Source organism: Cherax quadricarinatus, chromosome 73 (genome assembly GCF_038502225.1).
Source record: "Cherax quadricarinatus isolate ZL_2023a chromosome 73, ASM3850222v1, whole genome shotgun sequence".
NCBI lineage: Eukaryota > Metazoa > Arthropoda > Malacostraca > Decapoda > Parastacidae > Cherax > Cherax quadricarinatus.
The window spans coordinates 22825255-22836725 of record NC_091364.1 but is presented as its reverse complement, the minus strand read 5'-3'; the positions used below and the strand labels follow the sequence as shown (position 1 = coordinate 22836725).

The 11471-nt window shown below is 39.5% G+C and overlaps 1 protein-coding gene across 1 annotated transcript in view; it reads left to right on the top strand.

Moving 5' to 3' along the window:
• The window catches only part of Pfas (phosphoribosylformylglycinamidine synthase), a 295039-nt gene that overhangs the window by 202428 nt on the left and 81140 nt on the right, over nt 1-11471 (top strand). The gene's annotated exons all lie outside the window — the stretch shown is intronic.

Sequence of the window (11471 nt, the reverse complement as noted above, 5' to 3'; positions counted from 1 at the left end):
AACCTTGACTACCATGAAAACCTTAACTTACCATGACACAAACTTGACTACCATGACAACCTTAACTTACCATGACACAACCTTGACTTATTTTGACACAACCTTGACTACCATATGAATACAAATATTTATTATACAGCACAAAGATAATGTAGTTTACATATAATGAAACATTGTTAGGCACAAGAGAAAGCCACTAAAATGTAATGTATTTGACATACTAATCTTAATGTTTAATTGTTACTTAAGATTTAGACATAGACTGTTAGGTAGGATTTCTTATGCAGTTCACTACAATTATTTGTACAATAAGAGAGGTAGCTAATGAACAACTGGTACAATTTTAAAAGTATGGCTTATTATTAAAACTGATTCAGTGATCAGCTTTGTGGAGTGACTGAAGATGAAGATAAAGGAAGTTACTTAGTTACACTAGAAATGTAATGCGACAAAATAAGTGATCAGTTTTCTACTGGAGTTGAAGGAAGACTGGAAAAAGAACAGTGACAGAGTTGGATGAGCTGGTTTTGTTTAATATAGCAGCGTATTGTTGGGGAGATGAGGTGCTTTTTAACAATAGCTCTGAATCGATTGGCAGACAGGGAAGCTTTCGATGATTCAGGCAATGAATTCCAGACCTTAGGGCCTTTTATGCACATTGAGTTTTTGCATAGGGGGAGTTGGACACGAGGGATGTCAGAGAGTTTTGTGTCTTGTGTTGTGCCTGCGTGTTCTGTTGCAATCAAAAGTTTCAGAGGAGGTTTAATTTGGAATATAATGTTCTGCATATATATTGTAGGCATAGTAGTATGAGTGCATATTTTATATATTAAGTAAATTCAAGCTTTTAAAGAGTGGTGAATGTGTTGTCTGGCGCAGGAATGAGTGATTGCCTACACAGTGTTTTTTTTTGTTGGTTTATTAACCCTTAACCCTTTCAGGGTTAAGAAGTCCTCTCCTAAACTTGTTCTTAGGGTCAAATATTTTTTGGAAAAAAAAATTCTTATGAAATGATAGAGAACCTTTTCCTGATCATAATGACACCAAAAGTATGAAATTTGATGGAAAACTTATGGAATTATGCCCTTGCGAAGTTAGCGATCTTAACGATGTTCACGCATCGGCAACTTCACCCACTTTGAACCCCATTTTTGGCTAATCTCAGTGTACTAGTCGACAAAAATCATATCTATTTCGCTAGAACTCCATTTTTTCTATTGAACGAGTAACCATCCATTTACCGATTTCAAGTATCCAGTAAAGTGGTCAGAAATTGGCAATTTTGCCAGTTTCACACAAATTTCAGAAGATGCCAATTTCCACGTAGGGTCCAGAACAAGCAAGACAGACATTCCTGGCACCAAAATAACATTCTCTCCATTCACCAGTCATGTCCCCAGGCCCCTCTTACATCTCTTTTGCTATCCACTTTGAATTTTTATTCTCACAAAAAATTTAAGATTTACTGTTATGCAGACTACTGTATTAGTGTAGAAATGGTATAAATAATATCAGTGCACTTGTGAAAGATTATTAGACTCACCAGCTGATGTGTATTGGACGCTTAGCATGATTTGTTTACTTTTGAAATTTGGCAAAAATCGAATATTTCTGCTACTCTGAGCTCAATTTCAAGGTACTTTTCATTATGAAACCAATCAAAATCATTTCAATTTCTACAATACGTCCTCCATTCTATAAAATGAGACTAGGAAAACTAGAACACAACCATAAATACCATACGAAAATACACTGCAAAGTGGTTGTTTTAAACCAAAAACATGGTCAGAGTTTTTTTTTCTCATTATGCACTGTGTGCTGCAGGAATTTTTTTATACTGTGCATAGACCCATTCTTTCATATGTAGGCCTACCAGCTTTCGCTAGATTTGAAGGTGCTAGAATTTATGCGTACTAGTACGGCACCAACCCTGGCGAGCAAGCCATACTAGTATGGCACCAACCCTGAAAGGGTTTAACTGTCCAAACGTAGATCTACGTCCATGTGCAGGGGACTCCATACGTAGATCTACGTTTTTTTTTTTTACATGCTTTCAAATGGGGAAAATGAAGGTCGGAGTGCTACCCACATGAACGTAGATTTACATTTGGACAGTTTAAGGGTTAATAGTTTTAGGTGATTTGTTATAGGAGATCCTCAGGTATAAATACCATAGGTGAGGTAAGAGTAGATTAGAGAGAAATACTGTAAGTAGTGTTGTTTAAGGTACATAGCTACATATTTTGGAGAGGATGCCTACTGTTTTGGAGAACTTCTTGGCTATATGGTTTTTTTTTTTTTTTTTTTTTATCACACTGGCCAATTCCCACCAAGGCAGGGTGGCACGAAAAAGAAAAACTTTCACCATCATTCACTCAATCACTGTCTTGCCAGAAGGGTGCTTTGCACTTCAGTTTTTAAACTGCAACATTAACACCCCTCCTTCAGAGTGCAGGCACTGTACTTCCCATCTCCAGGACTCAAGTCCGGCCTGCCGGTTTCCCTGAACCCCTTCATAAATGTTACTTTGCTCACACTCCAACAGCACGTCAAGTATTAAAAACCATTTGTCTCCATTCACTCCTATCAAACACGCTCACGCATGCCTGCTGGAAGTCCAAGCCCCTCGCACACAAAACCTCCTTTACCCCCTTCCTCCAACCTTTCCTAGGCCGACCCCTACCCCGCCTTCCTTCCACCACAGACTGATACACTCTTGAAGTTATTCTGTTTCGCTCCATTCTCTCCACATGTCCGAACCACCTCAACCCTTCCTCAGCCCTCTGGACAACAGTTTTGGTAATCCCGCACCTCCTCCTAACTTCCAAACTACGAATTCTCTGCATTATATTCACACCACACATTGCTCTCAGACATGACATCTCCACTGCCTCCAGCCTTCTCCTTGCTGCAACATTCATCACCCATGCTTCACACCCATATAAGAGCGTTGGTAAAACTATACTCTCATACATTCTCCTCTTTGCCTCCAAGGACAAAGTTCTTTGTCTCCACAGACTCCTAAGTGCACCACTCCCCCTTTTCCCCTCATCAATTCTATGATTCACCTCATCTTTCATAGACCCATCCGCTGACATGTCCACTCCCAGATATCTGAATACATTCACCTCCTCCATACTCTCTCCCTCCAATCTGATATCCAATCTTTCATCACCTAATCTTTTTGTTATCCTCATAACCTTACTCTTTCCTGTATTCACTTTCAATTTTCTTCTTTTGCACACCCTACCAAATTCATCCACCAATCTCTGCAACTTCTCTTCAGAATCTCCCAAGAGCACAGTGTCATCAGCAAAGAGCAACTGTGACAACTCCCACTTTATGTGTGATTCTTCATCTTTTAACTCCACGCCTCTTTCCAAGACCCTCGCATTTACTTCTCTTACAACCCCATCTATAAATATATTAAACAACCATGGTGACATCACACATCCTTGTCTAAGGCCTACTTTTACTGGGAAATAATTTCCCTCTTTCCTACATACTCTAACTTGAGCCTCACTATCCTCGTAAAAACTCTTCACTGCTTTCAGTAACCTACCTCCTACACCATACACCTGCAACATCTGCCACATTGCCCCCTATCCACCCTGTCATACGCCTTTTCCAAATCCATAAATGCCACAAAGACCTCTTTAGCCTTATCTAAATACTGTTCACTTATATGTTTCACTGTAAACACCTGGTCCACATGCCCCCTACCTTTCCTAAAGCCTCCTTGTTCATCTGCTATCCTATTCTCCATCTTACTCTTAATTCTTTCAATAATAACTCTACCATTCACTTTACCAGGTATACTCAACAGACTTATCCCCCTATAATTTTTGCACTCTCTTTTGTCCCCTTTGCCTTTATACAAAGGAACTATGCATGCTCTCTGCCAATCCCTAGGTACCTTACCCTCTTCCATACATTTATTAATAATTGCACCAACCACTCCAAAACTACATCCCCACCTGCTTTTAACATTTCTGTCTTTATCCCATCAATCCCAGCTGCCTTACCCCCTTTCATTTTACCTACTGCCTCACGAACTTCCCCCACACTCACAACTGGCTCTTCCTCACTCCTACAAGATGTTGTTCCTTCTTGCCCTATACACGAAATCACAGCTTCCCTATCTTCATCAACATTTAACAATTCCTCAAAATATTCCCTCCATCTTCCCAATACCTCTAACTCTCCATTTAATAACTCTCCTCTCCTATTTTTAACTGACAAATCCATTTGTTCTCTAGGCTTCCTTAACTTGTTAATCTCACTCCAAATTTTTTTCTTATTTTCAACAAAATTTGTTGATAACATCTCACCCACTCTCTCATTTGCTCTCTTTTTACATTGCTTCACCACTCTCTTAACCTCTCTCTTTTTCTCCATATACTCTTCCCTCCTTGCATCACTTCTACTTTGTAAAAACTTCTCATATGCTAACTTTTTCTCCCTTACTACTCTCTTTACATCATCATTCCACCAATTGCTCCTCTTCCCTCCCGCACCCACTTTCCTGTAACCACAAACTTCTGCTGAACACTCTAACACTACATTTTTAAACCTACCCCATACCTCTTCGACCCCATTGCCTATGCTCTCATTAGCCCATCTATCCTCCAATAGCTGTTTATATCTTACCCTAACTGCCTCCTCTTTTAGTTTATAAACCTTCACCTCTCTCTTCCCTGATGCTTCTATTCTCCTTGTATCCCATCTACCTTTTACTCTCAGTGTAGCTACAACTAGAAAGTGATCTGATATATCTGTGGCCCCTCTGTAAACATGTACATCCTGAAGTCTACTCAGTAGTCTTTTATCTTTCTTCTTCTTTCAACGTACCAGCCGTATCCCACTGAGGTGGGGTGGCCCAAAAGAAAAAACTGAAGTTTCTCCTTTTAAATTTAGTAATATATACAGGAGAAGGGGTTACTAGCCCCTTGTTCCCGGCATTTTAGTCACCTCTTACGACACGCATGGCTTACAGAGGAAGAATTCTGTTCCACTTCCCCATGGAGATAAGAGGAAATAAACAAGAACAAGAATTAGAAAGAAAATAGAAGAAAACCCAGAGGGGTGTGTATATATATGCTTGTACATGTATGTTTAGTGTGACCTAAGTGTAAGTAGAAGCAGCAAGACTTACCTGTAATCTTGCATATTTATGAGACAGACAAAAGACACCAGCAATCCTACCATCATGTAAAACAATTACAAGCTTTCGTTTTACACTCACTTGGCAGGACGGTAGTACCTCCCTGGGCGGTTGCTGTCTACCAACCTACTACCTACAAGTCTTTTATCTACCAATACATAATCCAACAAACTACTGTCATTTCGCCCTACATCATATCTTTTATACTTATTTATCCTCTTTTTCTTAAAATATGTATTAACTATAACTAAACCCCTTTCTATACAAAGTTCAATCAAAGGGCTCCCATTATCATTTACACCCGGCACCCCAAACTTACCTACCACACCCTCTCTAAAAGTTTCTCCTACATTAGCATTCAGGTCCCCTACCACAATTACTCTCTCACTTGGTTCAAAGGCTCCTATACATTCGCATTGGCAATTTTGCCAAATTTGACTCCCATTTTAGGCCAGTTACATTATTCCAGTCAACCAAATTCCAGTCAACTGTTTCAGCTACAAAATAAAGTGATTGGATATTGGTAATTTGGCCAATTTAACACAAAGTTCAAAATATTCTAATTTCAAAATAGGGTCCAGAATAAACATTCCAGGCATTCCTGGCACTAAACTAACATTTCCTTTGTTCATTAGTTGTGTTTTCAGACTTTACAAAAGAATTCCATTTTGATTTTTTATTCACATAATGAATTTTTATTCAAGCCAAGAAATAGAAGATTTACTGTTATGCAATATTGTAATAATTATATAAATAATATCAGCACATTTGTGAATGTATATTAGACCCACCAGCTGGTGAGTATTAGAGGTGTGAAGTGATTTGTTTACTCTTGAACATCGGCAAAAATTTGACATTTCCGCTACTTTGAGCTCAGTTTCAAGCCATTTCCAGTATTAAAGCCAATCAAAATCATCTCTCTTTCTGTGATATATCTTCCATTCTATCAAATGACACCAAGAAATCACAAATACAACTATAAAGAACATACGAAAAACACTGCAAAGCCGCTGTTTTAATTGAAAATTACGGTCTCGTTTTTATTATCTCTCATTATGCACTGTGTGCTGCAGGATTTGATTTGTGTGGTGCACACATACCACATAGGTGTATTCTGTCATATCTAGGCCCAAATTTACCGCTCACAGCTTATCAGAGTGAGCTGAGCTCATAGTGTAGAACTATGGTTTGGACCCTCAACTCCAAGCTGTAGAACTAGGGCACGGACCCTGAAAGGGTTAATAACATAGAAACATGATATATATTCTAGAATGAATAAAATATGGCATTAAGAATGTCACGAGTGGTGGTGTGTTGTTTGTTGTTGGGCCACTGAAAGATATGCCTTAAATAGTGGTGGTGAAGGCGGCAGCAGAGGCGGCGGTGTTAGTCAGTAGCCCTATATACCTCCAATAACAATGGAGGAGTCAGTTTCATGCTGTCCTTTTTCTATCGATTAATCATTTAACTAACTTGCTACACTGTTAATGCTACAGTTTATCACTGGCTGGCGCTATAGCCTTTATCGACTCCTGCTGCTTTAGTATAGTACATATTGCAGAATCACTGAAAGAGGCACAGTCTCCCCTCTCTCTCAGCCCTTTACCAAAGGGCTGGCTGTCACTAGGAACTTCCTTTGGGCCCATGGTGGCTTATTTAGCAGTTGCAAGCACTAAAAAGAGGCATAATACAAAATATACATATAAATACATATACGTAGTTTATTTGGACATGAGTTGTACAAGAATTATAGTAGTTGGGTGTACATGCCAAAGCCCCTTTGTATGCAGAGGATTATGGGCAGGCTTAAAAATTAACTTAAAATTAACACGCAATGAAAGGTTTAATGGTAAAATTTCCATAAACAATTTACAATATGAAGTACAAATGAGTATTTGAAACAATGAAATTTGAACATTTCAATATTGAATCATTATAGTTGTACAAATTTGGCACATTACAATGTATAACAAACAAGATCAATTTACTGTATGTTGTCCTGAAGTTTTAAGATTTAAGTAATTGGGAGAATTTTTGGTAATGTTAAATACTGAGTGTTGATTATTTAGTCCTAGGCGAGTAAGTGGTTTTTTAGGAGAGTCTAAAATTGATTTTCAGGCCTGGTTACTTTAGTATGTTCTGGTAATGAATTCCAGATTTTGGGGCCCTTTATGTGCATTAGAGTTTTTACACAGTGTGATACAGACACGGGGTACATCCAAAAGAGATCTTTGTCTTGTGTTATGGTCATGTGTCCTGTTAAAGTTGGTGAGAAGAAGTTTGAGTGGAGGGTTTATGTTTGCATGTAGTGTTCTACGTATGTAGTAGGCACATGAATAAGTGTGGATGTTCTTTGTGGTGAGCAAATTTAGACTTTTGAATAGAGGTGGAGTATGCTGTCACGAGTGGGAATTTATCATTCTGATTGCAGCCTTTTGCTGGGTTATTAGAGGCCTTACGTAATTTGATGTTGTTGATCACCATGCACACATATCGTATGAATGCATGGGATCATTCTCACTGGCTGATAATGGCACACTGGCTGTAAATGGTGTGTTGGACCGCTCGGGCCATACGGACACGTTTGGGACGGATGACTAATACCAAGTTCAGTGATCACCGAGCCGATATTTTGACGAAAAAATGTTACTTATTCCGATTATTATGAATTCCAATGACGACGTAATTCAGGGGTCCACCGTATAGTATTTGGTCTGATCCTTAGATATTAAGTCCAATCTGAACTGTTTTTTGTACAGCCCCTCCTCACTTAATGACGGAATTCTGTTACTAAGACCGTGTCGGTAAACGAATTTATCACTAAGTGAGGAGTATAGTGTAAAGGCAGTGAGTTTGTGTCGACTATCTTTGATATTGCTTTAATATCATCTTTGCACCATTTATAACATTTCTGGTATGTTTTTAAATATTTATATAGTAGTGTACTATACAGTGGTCCCTCGTTTTTTGTAATTAATCCGTTCCTGGAGCCGTTACTATAAACGAAATTTACGATTTGCGAATCAATTTTCCCCATAAGAAATAATGTAAATACAATTAATCCGTTCCTGACACCCAGAAGTATTAAAACAAAAAAATTTTTTACATGAAATATACATGTAGTACATAAACAATACAATGGGAAATGATGAATGAAACATTAACAGCGTAACACTTACCTTTATTGGAGATTCTTCTTAGTGTATGGGAGACTGGAGGAGGAGAGAGATTGGATTGTTTACAGTTTGGAAGGGGAATCCCCTTCCAGCAACACCTTAGGTACCAATTGCTTCTCTGGGGTTGCTTCTCTTCTCTGTTTCTTAATGCCACTTGGGCCACCTTGAGAGTCACTCTAGTCCTGTCTCGCAAAGTAACTGTGGAGAGAGCTCTGTTTCTGGCATCTCTCTAACACTTCCCTAAAATGGCCCAAGACTTTGTCACTACATATTTCTCACCTTCTTTACCACAGGCTTGGCACTAGGAGCTTTCTTTGGAGCCATGGTAGCTTATTTAGTACTTGCAAGCACTAAAATGAGTGGAATATTATGAAATATTTCATAGGAGCACTTGAGGGGACCTTCACTCACTGGTAAGCAATGCCAGACTGGCTGGGTAGGGAGGCCGCCCCGGCTCACACCGTGCATACGCGTCCTGGACGAACTACTATTCGCGAGTCAACCTATGAAAAGCGAGTCCATGTTTATATGAAAATACCCCTATGATTGGCGAAATTTACGATTGCTGAGAACTATGAAAAGCGAGGGACCACTGTATATTGTAATAATAAAGGAAACCAGCTTTAATATATATTATTTAGGTATGCATGCTGGTTAGAGAGCCCTTTGTAAGTCTGAGTCATCGGTAAATGAGTATGTCGCTAAGTGAGGAGAGGCTGTATTAATGTTTTTTTTATCTATGGAGTTGAGGATGCTGTTAGTAAGCTCTGGGCTGTTTACTCTTTGCTGTGATCTGTTTGGTTTTAATTGGACAATGTCTATTGTAGAGGTGTTTGGCACTTTGAAGAAAATTCATCAATTTTACAGCTGTCAGCAAACTGTGTGGCAGTCAGTGTCGCATATTCCAGTGTATTATCTTCCTCAGTGTATTATGTTCACTAGCAGTGTATTATGTTCACTAGCAGTGTATTATGTTCACTAGCAGTATATTATGTTCACTAACAGTATATTGTGTTCACTAGCAGTATATTATGTTCACTAGCATTATATTATGTTCACTAGCAGTGTATTATGTTCAATAGCAGTGTATGTTCACTAGCAGTATATTATGTTCACTAGCAGTATATTATGTTCACTAGCAGTATATTATGTTCACTAACAGTATATTGTGTTCACTAGCAGTATATTATGTTCACTAGCAGTATATTATGTTTACTAGCAGTATACAGTGGACCCCCAACATTCGATGGCATCGACATTCGATAAATCCGACATTGGATGCATTTTAACGCAAAAATTTCACCTCGACATTCAATTGGAAACCCGCTATTCGATGCGATTCATACGAGACGCATCCACATGTGGCCTGAACCGCCCCGTGTGTGCAGTGTTTACAAGCCAGGCAGTGTATGCGCATCTAAGGATACATTCGGTACATTCCATATTATCACTGTTTTTGGTGCTTGTTTCTGCAAAATAAGTCACCATGTGCCCCAAGAAAGCTTCTAGTGCCAACCCTTCGAGAAAAAAGGTGCTAATGACTATTGAAATGAAGAAAAAGATAATTGCAAATTACGAAAGTGGAGTGCGTGTGTCGGAGCTGGCCAGGTTGTATAGTAAACCCCAATCAACCATCTCTACTATAGTGAGCAGGAAAATGGCAATCAAGGAAGCTGTTATTGCAAAAGGTGCAACTTTGTTTTTGAAACAGAGATCGCTAGTGTTAGAAGATGTTGAGAGACTGTTATTGGTGTGGATAAATGAAAAACAGATAGCAGGAGATAGCATCTCTCAAGCGATCATTTGTGAAAAGGCTAGGCAGTTGCATGATGATTTGGTAAAGAAATTGCCTGCAACTAGTGGTGATGTGAGTGAATTTAAGGCCAGCAAAGGATAGTTTGAAAGATTTAAGAATCGTAGTGGCATGCACAGTGTGGTAAGGCATGGTGAGGCTGCCAGTTCGGACCACAAAGCGGCTGAAAAATATGTGCATGAATTCAAGGAGTACATAGAGGCTGAAGGATTGAAACCTGAACAAGTGTTTAATAGTGACGAAACTGGCCTGTTTTGGAGAAAATGCCAAGCAGGACCTACATTACTCAGGAGGAAAAGGCACTCCCAGGACATAAGCCTATGAAAGACAGGCTTACTCTTCTGATGTGTGCCAATGCTAGTGGTGATTGCAAAGTGAAGCCTTTATTGGGGTATCACTCAGAAACTCCCAGAGCATTCAGGCAAAAGAATATCCTCAAAACTAATTTGTGTGTGCTGTGGAGGGCAAACAGTAAGGCATGGGCCACTAGGGACTTTTTCTATGACTGGTTACACTATGCATTTGCCCCCACTGTGAAAAATTACCTTAATTGAAAAGAAATTAGACCTTAAGTACCTCCTGGTATTAGACAATGCTCCTGGTCATCCTTCAGACTTGGCAGAGCGACTTTGTGGGGACATGAGCGTCATTAAGGTCAAGTTTTTGCCTCCTAATACCACTCCTTTCCTGCAGCCCATGGACCAGCAGGCCATTTCCAAGTTCAAGAAACTGTACACAAAAGCTATGTTTCAACTGACTCTAAAAGAGTTTTGGAAGGATCACTTTAATATCCTCAATTGTATAAACCTTATAGGTAAGGCTTGGGAGGAAGCGACTAAGAGGACCTTGAACTCTGCTTGGAAAAAACTGTGGCCAGAATGTGTAGACAAAAGGGATCTTGAAGGGTTTGAGGCTAACCCTGAGAATCCTATGCCAGTTGAGGAATCCATTGTTGCATTGGGGAAGTCCTTGGGGTTGGAGGTTAGTGGGGAGGATGTGGAAGAGTTGGTGGAGGAGGACAGTGACGAACTAACCACTGATGAGCTGCTAGATCATCTTCAACAGCAAGAGGCCAGACCTGAGGAAACTGCTTCGGAGGAGGGGATAGAGAAATTGAAGAAGTTGCCTACTTCAGAGATTAAGGAAATGTGTGCAAAGTGGCTTGAAGTGCAAACCTTTTTTGATGAAAATCACCCTGACACAGCTACTGCAAGCCGTGCTGGTGACTATTACACTGACAATGTTGTGAACCACTTTAGGAAAGTCATAAACGAATGAGAGGTACAGGCCTGTATGGACAGATATGTTGTGCGACAGA